This window comes from Mustela erminea, chromosome 8 (genome assembly GCF_009829155.1).
Source record: "Mustela erminea isolate mMusErm1 chromosome 8, mMusErm1.Pri, whole genome shotgun sequence".
Taxonomy (NCBI): Eukaryota; Metazoa; Chordata; class Mammalia; order Carnivora; family Mustelidae; genus Mustela; species Mustela erminea.
The window spans coordinates 76,405,152-76,417,543 of NC_045621.1; the positions used below are offsets into that span (position 1 = coordinate 76,405,152).

The window sequence follows — 12,392 nt, forward strand, 5'->3', positions numbered from 1 at the left end:
CCAAGAGATTTTTTAATAGATGCACATCATTTGTTTACACCCTTTCAGTTCTATGACTTAATGTATTTCCAACACTGGCTTCACGGCGTTACTTACTTACCCTTCAAATGAGCCTAGTGAAGAAGGAACATAATGACATTGTGGAAAGTAATTTGTTTTCTGAAAATCTCTTCTGTCTCCTTTTTCATAAGAAACGACTTAGTTTTGGGGCACCTGGTTGGCTCAGTAGGTTAAAGCCTCTGCCTTCAGCTCAGGTCATGATCTCAGGGTTCTAGGTGGAGCCACATCAGGCTCTCTGCTCAGCAGGGAGCCTGCTTCCTCCCCTCTCTCTTCCTGCCTCTCTGCCTACTTGTGATCTGTTAAATAAATAAATAAAATCTTAAAAAAAAAAAAAGAAATGACTTCGTTTTTAAGGTTTCTCTTTCAATAATATATACTACATTATTGCCCATCAATGCTACATTTCCCTTTGGAGGTTCTGAATATAGGAAATAAGATGGTATCTGACAATGAGGCCGAGACTTCCCCTTTCCTGGGTTTGCACAGTTGAGAGGCTAAGGGTCAGACAAAGGGAAGAGAGAAATGAGGTACAGTAAGGTCCGGAGAGGACGTATGATGTCTGGTCTGACCCTAGCTGCCCAAAGCTTGTAGGGACCTTAGGTGACTTGCTCCTTTTGCGGTCCAAGGGAACACTGACATTGACCTGCTTTAGATACAGACTTCAAGGATAGAGAGAGGAGAACCTGAACTTGGCCAGACCACTTGCCCAGGGTGTTCCCTTTACATTTTGAGATGAGATAACTAGAGCTCCAAGTCAACTTGAATCTTGTGTGTCAGAGGGAAAGCAAGGATTTGGTAGCTCCTAGGAGTTTCACTATTACACTGGGGGGGCTGCCGAGCACTGTGCCCTCACATCTGGCAATCAGTCAAAGTATTCTTTCCTTGTGGTGCCAGTTTGCCCACAGAAGGCCTGAGCGGTAGGCCACCAGAAAACTTTGCCAAATACACTGATTTCCTTTCAGCTCTTTGTCCTGTTGGAACGCAGAATTTCTGAAATCACTAAAATCTCACAATCTGAAAACTATGATACACATTTTTATTTTTGTTTCTCTTTACATTATGGGAATAAGAAAGCACATATTTTTGGAAGGTTTTACCTCAATAGCATTTGCTGCTTAGATCCATATATTGTAATAGCAAGGAAAACAGAGGAAAAGATGAAGAGGGAGAACAATCGATATTATTAGATATTAGGTATAGACTTTACTGACTGTTTCCTCTGCAGTCCCTATTGAGTTAAGCACTGTGTGTGCATTATTTCAGTTTGCCCTTATAACAGTCTGAGGAGGTAATTTTGAGAGGTTTAGGTATCTACCAGCTCACAGCTCTTTAGTGGCAGAATGGGATTTGGACCTAGAACTCTCTGATTATAGAGTCCAGTTCATAACAGCCCTGCTGTGTTGGCTGCCATGCTTTGCCGCCTCTGTTCAGTCTGAGACGGAGACAGAAGCTTGGGAGGAAAATGAATGGTTGCAAATTCAATGATACTAAAAAGTGATTAGAATGTGTGTTCCATTACTTTGGCTGTAAATTGCTTTTTTCTAGAGTCCTAGTTGACAGTTTTGTACCATGGTTGACTTAGCAACACTGCTAAATCAAGCCAGGAGAATTTGCTTTTGATGAATCAAAGTGTGACAGAAAGACTTTAAGCTGGTTTCTGGCTCAAAATTCACCTTGAGGTATGTAACCTTAATTCTTTGGTCAAGTGCCTTACTGTGTATTTCCCATCTGATGGCCCCAGGACTCTTATACAGAAAAGACTAGTTGATTAACATCTACACCCTAGCTGTAGGTTTGGTACTTACGCCCTGCCCTAAAGTATCCGTGGCTGATTTTCTACCCTGAAGCCTGAGATCATGAAGACATGAGTTGGCACTGAACTCAGGCAATGAACTCTGACCCAATATGGCTATAGGGGAAAAAAAAAAATCCACAATTAGGGAACTAAATGCTGATTGGCCATTATATCACAAGCACCCTGAGATTGGACCTCTGTATTCACTTAAGAGTGATTTTTTTGAAGATTCTTATTTTTTTTAAAGGGTGGGTGAAAGGGGGAAATAGAGGGAAAGAGAGAATCTTAAGCAGGCTCCATACCCAGTGCAGGGCCTAACTTGGGGCTTGATCCCATGACTCTGAGATCATGACCCAAGCTGAAATCAAGAGTTGGATGCTACACTGAGCCACCCAGGCAACCCAAAAGTATTTTTTATATGTGCGTTTAGGCAGTGTTTTTCATCTTCCATTAAATAATAACACAAGTATATTTTTAATAGAAGATGAAGGAAAAGAAAAATATAAACAATATTCCATTACCCAAAGACAAACACTGCAACGGGTCTATAATCCTCTAATTTTTTTCTAGCTTTACAAGAGAGGGGTATGTATGTGTATTTCACATAACAAAATATTAACCATTGGGCTGTTAATATATGGTGAATAAATTAGAAATAACATTCAATTAAATTCTGAGAGTTATTTTTAAGAGGAATTTTTGATGAACAATAACAGTGTTATCCCCATGAGATATAAATTTCATAATAAAATTATTGATTTTGAATCCATATGCCAACATAAGAGCAATCTGGCACCAATTCCATATTATTGGAAGAATATTGATGTGGTCAGTTTAGTCAGGTACAGTTTGTTTCTTAGCCCTTCTCTGATGTGGTATTTTGCCTGTTGATGGTGAGAACAATACTAGCTGCTGACATTTACTGAGTGCTTAGTTTTGTTAGGAAAAAGTTCTAATTGCTCTTCCTTTATTAATTCATTTAACACTCAAAAGAATGGTACAATTCTCTATATGTTACAGAAGAATTGTACAGAGGTACAATTCTCTATATGTTAGAGTAGTTTTCTCTTGGTCAAACAGTTAATAAATACTGGAACCAGGATATAGATCCAGCCAGTCTGGGTCCAAAGCCTTTTGAGTTTAACTATTAGCTTCAAAGAAGGCAATCTTCCATTTCTATTATACCATGACTTCCTTGTTTGAACTTTTCTTTTTAATTCATGATTAATCAACTCAAGTATACTTCCAAGCAATCTTGTTCAATATGCATATGACTGGTATATATTTACAAGTCTAAATGTTAGATTTAATAAATTTTTGACTCCAACTAACAGAAAATGTCACTCACACTGGCTCAAACCAGTACTCTGGAGCTCTAGCCTGCATTGGAAATCACCTGAGGGCTTCTTAAAACAGGGATTGCTGAGCCCCACTTCACGTTTCTGATTCCAGAGGTCTGACATGGGGCTCTAGAATTTGCATTTCTAGTAAGTTTCCGGGTGAGGCTGCTGCTTCTGGGCTGAACACACTTTGAGAAAAGTCACTGACTGTAGAAGTCCCAATATTCAGGTCTTAGGTTAGCTTAACCCAATTTCTCCAACTCTATTTTTCTGCATCTTTCTTAGGTGTTATCTCTGTGTCTCTACCTAATCTTCCAACAGTAGCAAGATGACTGCGGCCATTTTTCTCCTTTAGTCTGTATGAAAAATATCCAAGAAAAAAGAACTCTACTGTTTCAGCATTTTTTGTAAGAACAAGGAAATTCCCTTTCCAAAGCCTACAGAAAATTTCATTGGGTCTTGACCTAAATTAGATCACCTCTTTGCTTTTGAACAAATTCTACTGGGGAGTGAGCACTGTTTGCTGATTGGCTTAGGCCTGTGTTCCTGAACCAATCACAATCAAGAAGCATGGCCTGCCTCTAAGATCACTCAAGAACTACCCTGGAACAGCAAGAATTGTAGTCTTTAGACGGAGGGAGAGAACTTTGCTACTTTACCTACTTTTCTACTGTTTTGGTTCAAAGAACATTAAAAAAAAAAAGACAAAAGTTTTCTTTCAAGAAAAATCAGAATCTCTCTTTGGAAAATCATAGACTACAAAATTTGCCTTCCCAGGTCAACTTTAAAGATAATATTTTAAGTTTAAATATTAATAACTATATAACAATATTTACAATAGAACTAGTGTATATATTTCTAAACAGTGCCTTTAACACATGATACTGTATGAGATTTTTCCCTAAACAAAATAGGTAGTTACCTATATCCAAAGACTCATTGTAGTGTGTCTTTGTAGTGAGTATGAAGTGGGAGTCCTTCATCTATAGGGAATATGAAATATGCCAAAAACTGTATTTCACATGCATTATCTAATTTTATTTGTTTGGCAGCCCTAATAATTAGGTAACATTATTATTCATGTTTTGCAGATAAGGATTACACAATATTTATACTACAGTGTTATATAATAATACATACTGTCTACTCTAATTTCAGTGAATATAATGATGTATTTTTCTTGATAATTATATAATACATATTACTAATTTGTTTTAAAAATTACCTCTCTGAAGTACATATCAAAAGCAATAACTAGTTAAGAAAGATATGCTGATGTATATGAAATTTGTTTAATTAAATTTAATTGTATATTTAAGTGTTTATTATGCATCAGACATGCACAAAAATACACATATTATATCTATGAAAGAGAGACAGGGAGAATGAGGGAGAGAGAGAGAAGAGATAATATCCATAAAGCTCTTAATATAATGCCTGTCTGTGTTCATTTTAAATACCCCCATAATAATGTTAGCCATCATTGGTATTTTAATTTAATTCAATATAACAGATATTTATTAGGAACTATAATCTGTGAAGCACTGTTCAAGAAAATGAATACGTATTCATAATTTTAAGCATTAAAAACCATATATTAAACACTAGCCCCTTTAGCAGAGGCTGTTCTTAATATACTCATTACAGAGGCAATTTCTCAAGCAAATTAGTCGTGTAACTTGTTTCTTGATAACAGCACCGGGAGTTAAGACTGCCAAAATCAACAGTGTATTTCAAAGGCTTCCAGGTTCTCTGTAACAAAGGCTGAGTAAGCCATGACTCACAATCAGGAAAATTCTATTTGAGGCCTTATTATCTTTCTTCATATCTGGGGTGTGGGAAAGACTGGTAGCAGTGGGCAGCACGGAGGGGAGGGGTTCCGTTCTGTTTCCAGAGCCACAAAGCAAGTGAGAAGCACATAGTGAAAGTTCCCTTGTAGTTTTTTCTTATTCAAGGGAGCCCCCAGGATGTATATACAGTGGTCTGAAAACATATCCAGGACAATGGAGCTGTGCTAGAATTTATAAATCTATCCAAGTCTGTGGTTAAGTCAGTCACACCTCATTACCCAGAAGTAAATTAGATTGTCTTGCATCTAGTCACTTTGGAGTGCTTGTTGCTTCTGTCTGTGTGTTTTATTTATTTATGGGGGTAAGGAAGGAGTGTGTTTTTAGGCTCAACTTTGAACCTGAACATAATGTAAATGAAAGAGAAGAGTTTTCCAGTTGCCCAGAAAGTGTTTAAATCGTAGCTGTCATGTATTTGTTGTGTGGCCTAGGGCAACACCTTAGTATTTCTACACAATAAATTTCCTGTCTTTCAAAAGACTGATATTGTCTACCTACTGGTTTTATTATTGTAATAAATAAATTTTTTACTTAGTGTAAAAAATAAGTTACATTGCAGATGAAAAAGAGAGTCATCACAGCGGGCATATAGTAGTCTCTCAAAAAAAAAAAGAAGAAGAAGAAGAAGAAGAAAGGGACACCTGGGTGGCTCAGACAGTTAAGTGTCTGCTTTCAGCTTAAGTCATGATCCCAGGGTTCTGGGATCCAGTCCCATATCAAGCTCCTTGCTTGGTGGGGAGCCTGGTTCTCCCTCTGCTTGTTCTCTCTCTCTCTGACAAATAAATAAATAAAATCTTAAAAAAAAGAAAAGAAAAAACCTATTTAGTTGGTGTTATGTTAACTGTCTATTATACTTAAAATAATCATATAATATAGTATATACCCCAAAGACACTTTTTCAGAGTGAAGAGGTCACTATTAATAATTAGCTCAGGATAGCCGGCCAAATGAAGATTATCCTGAGCAAATCTGGATGTAAGCTCACTCTAATTATAATCATGTTGCTTTGTTGACTGGGTAAAGGGAGGAGTCAGAACTCCTTATCTCTTAATGTAACTTTGCAATCATTTACGTATTTTATTGTTGTTGGCATGAAGGGCCCAAGGTTCCTCAGACATTTCATAGTTACTTATCATTGGCTCACAAAAACAACATAGTTTGTGATAAGTGGTATAGAAGAAAAAAGAAAGTGTATGACCCAGTTTTCTTCTTCCCCTATTTTACCCACTTTCCCCTCAGCTGAAGAAAACCTAGATCTACTACTTGCCCCAGTAGTCACTGAAATACTTAGGACCTCCAAGAATAGCACCTACCCCTCCCCCCCCACCAAACACTGAAATATCTTTAGAATTGGTGGGTTAAAAGAGTAGAAAGGAGACCTTTCATAAATTTTGCTTTGGAATCCTATAATTTAAATTTGTCATGATCTGGAAAACATCACTTCCTTTCTGTCTCTAGTTAATCCAAAATATACTTTGATGATATACTTGATGGCATTTAAGACACTGACTAAATTTGATGGCAAGGGAATGTGGTTATACATCCTGCTTTAAATTCCTATTTGATGGGGAAAAAATAATCTTGCTATTCACCTAAGACTTTTTAACCTGAGGATAAAAAGGAGGATTGTGACAATTTTTAAAATACTTTTACATTTTATAAAATTTCAATTCTTAAACACAGAAGAAGACAGAGTATGTAAAGTACGTGCATGAAAAATCTGGGGGCACCCTACTGGGTGTAGCTCAGTGGGTTAAGTCTCTGCCTTTGGCTCAGGTCATGATCCCAGGGTCCTGGGATCGAGCTCTGCATGAGCTCTGCACAGGGCTCTCTGCTTCCCTTCCACCTCTGCCTGCCTTTCTGCCTACTTGTGATCTCTGTCAAATAAATAAAATCTTTAAAAAAAGAAGAAGAAAAAGAAAAATCTGACAATGCCTATTTTTTTAAATTATTTTGAAGACTAATTCTGAACTATCTTAACTTAGCTATTAAATCTTGATTTTTCTAATAAATAAGGGCAGGTAATTTGAGATCTAATCGAAAAAATTGTCTAAGCTCTACAATCCACATATTAGGAAAGAGGTATAGAACTTAACGCCAGACCTTTAATGCCAGTAGGCTGAGTGCTGCTTCAGGGATGCCTGGCAAAATTCCTGTTCACAAAAACGCACCTGGGAAGATCTTTTATTTTTTCATTCATTCATTCATAAGAATTTATTGTATTCCTACTAAGTACCATGTTCAAGGCCAGATTTGGAGATTCAAGCATGGTCACTGTTCATTACTATAAAATGAAACCTGGTATTAATGATAAAAGGAAGCTCCAGGCACTGTCGAACACTATAGCATTCTGGGGAACAGAGAAGAGTCTCTAAGTATGTGATTTGTTATGCTGAATAGGGTAAGTATGATTAATCATTTTATAATGGAAATGATGTCCAATGCAGGAGGACAATCTGTGAGAGCTGGGAAAAGAGAGCTTGGTGTAAGGATCTAATAATAGACTAGTATGTCTAGAATAAAGATACTCAGACAATATCCTGGAGAGGTGAGGGGAGGCCAAAATATGGAGACTTTGTATATTATATTAGGACTTCAAACATTTATCTAGTAGGCAGTTGGGAAGCCATTGAGTGGTTTTATGCAGAAGGCTAACATGGTCAGACATACATTTTATATAGGTAATTCAAGCTTCAAGAGACCGATTCGAGAATTATACAATGGTCAAGATAAAAATTAATAGCAATTTCTACAAAGATGTTTTCAGTGGAAATGGAGAAATCTAGGAAGGAGTATTAACAGGATTTAATGATTAACTAGACATGGGCAGTGAAGTAAAAGATGCCTAGGTTTTGGCTTAGAAACCTAGAGAATATTTAAGGAGAAGAAGTGGCTTTGCAGAGTGGTGATAGTGCATTCATTCCATTTTTGACAAGGTGAATTTGAAATATCCTTGATATATTCAAGCAGAGATGTCAAACACAAAGTTGATTGTGTAAGTCAGGAGCTCAGAGAGCATTTTAAACCGTATTTAGAGATTTGGGGTTTATTAGCATACAAATGGCCTTTGAAGCTCTGAGAGTAGATGAGACACCCTGGAGAAAGTGGGCAGATGAAAGAAGAGGAGGCTCAAAAAGAGACTCCTTTCATTACAACAACTTGTAAAAGAGGTACAGGGCTGCTCTTGTATTTCTCTGGCAAGAAAATGAGGCTTCAAAAGGCTCCAGGCAGCATATGACCCACAAGTGATGATAAGATAAAGTGTCTGATAGTATGTTCTGGGTCAGATTGTCAGTCCATATCTAAATATAGTTTTAAAGCCAGATTCCAACTCAAGAAAACATCTTCTGAGCTCCTCTGGATGTGAAGAAGATTCACAGCCTGACTATCTCACTAATGTTATTACAGTTTCTTTGCTTTTCCTTCCCTTCTTTGGTAATGCTCTATCCAGGACATGCTTCCTTGGTAACATGCCAGGCATGAGCAGCTTGAAGACGGCCCTCATTTTATCTTTAGATAATATTCCCACTCATATTATAGAAAAAGGAAGTTTTATGATAAGGGTAGTTGGAAAATAAAGTATCTGCTTACTCTAGCCATGAACTATAATTAGAAAGGCCCAAAATACCATAAGTAGTAATGTAACACTCATTTTTCCCAAGAATCTCATAAAACTTAATTAAGGAATGTAAGGTCCTGATAAAAAAAATTGTTAAAATATACGCTTACAATGAAATAGATGCTCTTATTTTCCTCTCAGTGTTTCTAGTCTGCATCACATTCACACATGCTGTTCCTTCAGGGTAAGAGGTAAATCTTAGAATCATAGCATATTAGATTTGCAAGGAACGCCAAGAGAGCCTTTCACTCAGACCTCTCTGCCCTGGCCCTGTGGCCACTTATAGATGAGGAAGCTGAGCTGCAGGGATGATGGCACCTAGAACTTATATTTACATGTTGTTATGTATTTGAATAATAATGTTGGCATTCAAGAGAATACTAGTGATGACACTAGTGAAGATCCCAGGCTCTTGAAATCAGTTGTCTGGGTTTGACAATCATACAAGCCTTGGGAACATTACTTCGCCTCTTAGATCTTTTGTTTCTGCATCTGTGAAATCAGTTTTTATAGTATCTACTCACAGGTATTGGTAGGTTTCTTGTGATTCTGCCTATCTTTTAAGCGGACATATTGAGTACCTTTGTTCTGGACTACTGTTTCAAAAATGTTTATACAGACGACAGCCTTGAAGGTTCTACTATTGTCCGGCTCAGGGCAAAGAGCAAGTCTGCTTATGATCCAGCAAAATAAAGAAGTGTCTCTCGGCAGGTATACTTCCTTCCCACCATACAAGATTTGCGTTCCCTTATTTCAGGATTCTTCTCCTGCACTATGACCCTCTAATGTGTGTAGGCATTGCTTGGCCCTCAGAGAACTGAAGCAAATGCTGATATTCTGGCTATTAATATTTATGTGGGCAATAAAGACCTTCATCTGTGACTCAGGAGTCTTGCGTCTTCTGCCAACATCCACGTAATTGTGGCAGGCTAACATATTAATGTCCAAGTAGAGTAAAATCTCAGGCCCTTCACAGATCTTGAAAACAGATTTCTGTAAGAACTGAATAAAGCAAATAAACATAAAGAGCCTAGAAGTGTATCTGGCACATAAAGACTAAAGACTGAATAAAGTTTGGTTGTTAATATCATTATATAATTAAATATGCCAAATGCACACAATTTATTCATGGGCAAAGCCAAGGCTATAATCCGAACTGTAAAAATTCAGACTAGGGGCACCTGGGTGGCTTAGCTGGTTAAGTGTCTGATTCTTGATCTCAGCTCAGGTCTTTATCTCAGGGTTATGAGTTTAAGCCCCAAGTTGAGCTCCACACTGGGCATGGAGCCTATGTAAAAAACAAAAACAAAAACAAAAAAACTCAGTCTAATGTTCTTTTATCTCTTCATTCTACCAACCCTTTCTTCCCCAACATTATATTTTATGCATATTTAACTTTTAATTAATGTTGAAAATAATGTCATTTAAGAGGAAGAATTATGAATTTTATACAACTTGTTTGGTGAATGTTAAAATTAGTATGAAAGAAACAATAGATCTGGTGATGAAAGACATCAGATCATTAGAGTATTATGTTAAGAGTTATGTTACCAAAATCATGGTAAGCTCTGAGACATATAAAAAAAACTAATTTGCCCAGAAATACACTATAAGCAAAATATTATAAAGCTTGAAAATTCCCTAATGAAAATCAACATTTTAATATGTACATTTTTATCTATGAAAATCCACTACTGCATTTTGTTAAGGATCAAATTTTTTCTTTCTTTTTTTTTTCTTTTTTGATGATCTTGAGAGGTCTGATTCTTTTTTTATTAATTATTTTTATTAACATATAATGTATTATTTTCCCCAGGGGTACAGGTCTGTGAATTGTCAGGCTTACACATTTCACAGCACTCACCATAGCACAAACCCTCCCCAATGTCCATAACCCAAGGCTCAAATTTCTAAGATGTATATGTCATAGACAGAACCTCTGAAAGTAATGGCTCCCTAGTACTAAGTACTGGATTTTGAAATTTTCCCCAAGACATTTTCTGTAAGTCATGGCTTAAGATTAGGTACCCATATTACCACTGGAATAAAAATAATATCAATCGAATACTTGCTTTACAGTAGATCCATACTTAGTACTTTGCATGTTTTCTTTTATTGAATCCTTATGACAATCATACAGGATAGAAACTACTAGTAACTTAATTTACTGATGAGAAAATTATGCATAGGAAAGTAATTTACTCAAGTTTATGCAGCTAGTAAGATCTAATGGACCATAGTGAACTAAAGTTCACTATGATGACTAGTGATCCTGTATCATGAAATCCTAATTATCCTGGCATAAATCTTTGAATTTACCAAGGAAACACATATGGTGAGATCAAATGTTAAAATTAAGAAACTTGATTTTTCACAAAACCTGAAGAATTCTATAGGCTAATAATTGCAAATCACAAATCAGTCCTACCACTTCCATAAGCTATTCACAGTCTGGATTCGAACTCTATTCTCTTGGATGGAATGTAAAAAAAAATTTTTTTTGAAGATTTTATTTATTTCTTTGACAGAGTGAGAGAGATCACAAGTAGACAGAGGCAGGCAGAGAGAGAGGGGGAAGCAGGATCCCCACTGAGCAGAGAGCCTGATATAGGACTTGATCCTAGGACCCTGAGATCATGACCTGAGCCAAAGGCAGACGCTTAACCCTCTGAGCTACCCAGGCGCCCCAGAATGTAAAAATTTTAAAGAAATACACTTATCTAATTCAATATTAAAAGAAAAAAATTTTAAAGATCAGCCTTCTTCCAGAGACCCTTAAAGATTGTGCTTTCACTGAAAATACAAATATTACAAAAAGATGATCAACTTTTACAATTTATTTCCCTCATTCTAACTTGCTCTGCTTTGCTACTCACACACTTGACATCATGTTTTCGATCATGAGGTTAAGATCAATTCATAGTCTGACTGATGTTTGAGATACGATATTTCTAAAAAATTCAAGTTTTCGCCATTATTGTCAACTCATTTCTAGTAATTACTCTTTTTGATTTGCTTAGTTCATCAGCTCTTTAAAAACACTGGGGCCCTTTTCCCCTATGTCTCCTATGCTATTTCCAGAGTTCTGTTTTCTATCTGTAGGTCTGTCAAACATAGTAGCTCCATTTTTTAAAACAACATTTCACCTGGTCTTTTTCTTTTCTACAGTATATTTTGTACTTTTGAAGATCAGCATGACCTTTTTCATTTGTGATCAACATTTGCTATAACAGCTTCCTCTGAAGCCGAAAGGAAATAACTACAAGAAGAAATGTGCTGAATGATCATGATGTGGGGACTAACCCTATCCTGATGCCCAGTTGGAGTACTTGGCCACCTACTTTATGTAATTTTAGGAATTTCAAAATTCCACATGTCTCCAGATTTTTGAATACTGATTTGCCATAATCCTTGTTTATCATCAGTTTAAAGAGGCAGAGTCTTATCTTCAGTTGTCTGCTGATAAAAACAAAAAACAAAAAACATAATCACAAAGAAATACTGTTCAAAAAACTACATATCAACCTGGAGTCTGAGGACAGGGTATTTCACCAGGTAGCAAGGAAACAAAAATAAAAAAAGAACATCTCAGGGATGAGATCTCTACAGTGGCAGAACACAGGAGGACATCATGCTGGAGAGGTCTGGAGTTCTGTAGGATCTGGGAAGCTTGGCAGACATTATTTGTTTTCCTGGGTGTCCAACAATGCGGCAAGCACTCTGGGGATGAT

General features: G+C 36.7%; 1 long non-coding RNA gene across 2 annotated transcripts in view; it reads right to left on the minus strand.

Annotated features, from left to right (window-relative positions):
• Positions 1 to 12,392, minus strand: part of LOC116597858 — a 60,619-nt gene that overhangs the window by 35,088 nt on the left and 13,139 nt on the right. The gene's annotated exons all lie outside the window — the stretch shown is intronic.